The sequence below is a fragment of the Corvus brachyrhynchos genome, unplaced genomic scaffold (assembly GCF_000691975.1).
Source record: "Corvus brachyrhynchos isolate BGI_N302 unplaced genomic scaffold, ASM69197v1 scaffold351, whole genome shotgun sequence".
Classification (NCBI taxonomy): domain Eukaryota; kingdom Metazoa; phylum Chordata; class Aves; order Passeriformes; family Corvidae; genus Corvus; species Corvus brachyrhynchos.
Window position 1 is genome coordinate 1,147,725 of NW_008236203.1, and position 3,117 is coordinate 1,150,841.

At 50.5% G+C, this 3,117-nt stretch overlaps 1 long non-coding RNA gene and 1 other non-coding gene across 2 annotated transcripts; one reads left to right on the forward strand and one right to left on the reverse strand.

Moving 5' to 3' along the window:
- Positions 1–59: 59 nt before the first annotated feature.
- On the forward strand, positions 60–131 carry TRNAE-UUC. Its single transcript has one exon. It is a non-coding gene; the product is annotated as a tRNA-Glu (tRNA).
- A 1,892-nt stretch (positions 132–2,023) lies between these two features.
- On the reverse strand, positions 2,024–3,117 carry LOC108448501. The gene is made up of 2 exons (XR_001864389.1): positions 3,047–3,117; positions 2,024–2,924 (listed from the first exon to the last, which is right to left on the reverse strand). It is a non-coding gene; the product is annotated as an uncharacterized LOC108448501 (long non-coding RNA).

Sequence of the window (3,117 nt, forward strand, 5' to 3'; positions counted from 1 at the left end):
GATCAGCGGGGCGGGGCGGCAGCATTTTGAGGTGCGCGGGTAGTCTTGCTTTCAGCGCCTCCCATATGGTCTAGCGGTTAGGATTCCTGGTTTTCACCCAGGCGGCCCGGGTTCGACTCCCGGTATGGGAAGCTTCCCTTTTTCCTCCCGGATAGGTTCCCCGCCTTCATTTCTAGTTTTTCCGCACATTCTCCCTCAGAACTCCTCAGGGCCCTGTTTTTTTTGCATCTCTGTGGTACAATTTCTCGGCGCCAGGAGCCTCCTGAAGCCGTTGGAAGCACTTTGCCACTGCAAACGCAGCCTCCCACCTGTTTGAACGCTCAAGTACATTGGAGCACAGAGCCCCCAGCTAATTACCATGCTGTTAATTGGCTTCTTCTCTAAGGCAAGCAAGAAAATTCATGCTTGTGTCCCACGGTGTGTTTTAAACCGCCCTGACTTGCTCAAGGCAAATTGGATTGTGCTGCAACTCCAGCAGCAAAAATCTGAAGATACGTACATAGAATCCATATATAAGATACAGATTTATACACGTGTGGAGCTCATTGCTGAAGGGATTCCTGGGAGCTCTCCCAAACCTGTGGGACTCTGAGATCTGCTGGGGTTTCCTGGTGCCAGATATCCTGGGAGCTCCTCGGAGCCAGAGCCACCAGCTCGGGTGTCCCCTCCCAGAGCCATCCATCGCCTCCTGTGTCCCCTTAGAGCCATCACCTCTGGGTCCCTCCAGAGCTTTGTCACCCTGGGTGTCCCCCCTGAGTCCCATCACCGCTCTCAGAGCTTTGTCACCTCACGTGTCCCCCCTCAGAGTCTTGTCACCCCCTTCCAGAGCTCGGGCACCTCACGTATCCCCTCCATCCCTTGGCATCCGGCACGTTTCAGCTCCAAGGGAATTCCAGCCTGGCAGACCTTGAGCTATTTAATGGGTGGGAATGGCAGTGCTTGTCCCACAGGATTCCAGGTTTTCAAGCTTTTTTTCCCCTCATTCCTTAAGGATTTTAAAGCCAACTTGGACATAAAAATGGGTTTAGATTTCTCCTTTAAAAACTGGGAAAGATGTGGGGAAAACACCCAGCCCCCCTTCCTTTTTGTATTTGATTTTTACAAATGTTTTCTCTTTGTATCTCAAACATCAGCATTCCTCGTCAGAGCCTGAACCCCAAACTGCAGACTTTTGTCTGACTCTGGGTATGTTCATTTTATATTCATGCAAAACACATCCCAGGAGCAGCTGTGACAGTGACTTTGTGTCCCCTAAAACTGTGCCAAGGTCCATGAGAATTTGGAGCCATTTCACCTCTTTGTTCCTCTTGCTGAACTCTCAGATATCCCAATTAAACAGAAAAAAAATGCAAAGTCTAATTAGCTGTGAAGGGGAAAGAGAATAAAATGGTTTTTTCTCTCCCACCCCCCTTCCTTCTGGACCTCTCCTCTATTTTTAAAGCAGATTTTGGAAGAAAATGGTACAAAGTCAGAATATTCTGATAAAATTCATCTAATTCCCTGATGTTCTTGTAGGAGAGCAACTTGTCTCCAGTTTTGGAACTCAGTTTATAACTGAGCTGCACAATGACAACATTCAGTTGCTGCCAGCAGCTGCTCTGAGCTGTCCTTGTTCAGCAAGAGCCCTCTGCTCACAGATCCTCTACACTCAAGTTGTTCAATTTTGAAGTTTTATTTGGCCAAATTTTCACTTAACAACCCAAAAGCTGTAAAAAGTGCAGCTCGGGGGCTGTGCAGAGATAACCCCACACTCCAGGAGTGAAATGCAACCCCTGAACGAGCACTGAGCACTCCAAACTCTTTGTTTTTATGACTGTGGCAGACCACAAAGAGCTAAGAGAGGTGGAGCTCCACGCTTCCCTTGACACACTGCCGTGGATTTGGGATTTAGGGCTGTTTGCACAGAGATAAAAAGATAAAGGCTTTCCCACCATCTTTAGCAGCAGCACAGGAAATCAGGCAGGAAGATTTGCTCACTCCCAAAAATATCCAGACTTTCCTAATTCAGCCCACAAGACAAAAATAGCTTCATCACCAGGTACTGTTTAATTGGCTTCAGTACTACAGCCACTGCACTGAAACAAATCAGTGACCCTACAGAATCATCACTGTCAAGGAGAAAAAGGCCCAAACTGAGCTGCCAACACTCAAAGACCAAACATTTTGTGTACGAAAAGCAGCCTGGGGTTTGCTGCTCTCTGATAAAAGTTGTACTCAGGGCTCAGCAGATGCCAAGACTGTTGGGATTCCCTAGGAATATGTGCATGTCTCAGAGCTGTGCAGGGAGCTCAGGCTGACAGAAACTCCTCTGCTGCTCCACAGTCTCTGTAATCCCCTTTGCAGCCGTTTCGTGTCTCGTCTGCGGTAATTCCAAATGAGCGAGCAGCGTGTGCAGGGAAAAAGGAGGAAACCAGGGAATGATCAGAGGTGTCTGCACAGGAGGGAGCCTTGTCAGGGGGATCCTCCAGCTGCACATGGAGATTCCCCTTCTATTCCCAGCTCTGCTCGGAAAGCCGGGCACGCCTTTGCTGTCCGTCTCCCCAGCTCTGCTCAGCCCTAACCATCCTTGTTTCCTACAACATTCCTGTCTTATCTCCCGCTTTGAAGGCTACAGAATCCTTTCGAAAAGCTGTCAGGATTCCACAGGACAAGCGGAGCTTGCACGCAGAGCTGCTATGGAGCTTGTCGAGCTCTGCACGCCAACCGGGAGTGTCTGGTTTAACCCTCAGCATGCATTCAGCACAATATTCACCCCGACTCAGGGGCAGGGCTGGAGATTCCTGCTCTCCATCCCGGCATGTGGGGGGAGTGTGACAGCAGCTGTCGGCCAGCAGCAGAGCACGGCTCCAGCGATGCGGGGAAGCTCCTCCACGGATAAATCACAGCCTGGAGCAGCTCCTTCTCTTGACCACCTCCAACTCTTCCTTTGGAGAGGATGTGGGACAGAGTTTCTGCCCTTCTCCTGCTGCCTCCAGCTCCAGGACACGCACAGGATCGCAGCCGCCTCTCCCACATCCCTCAACCAGATCCAGCCTGGAACACTCACCCGGCACGAGCACAGCGCCAGCCTCTTCCACGGGGTGTCCCTCAACGGAGATTTTTCACCCACAACCGGAG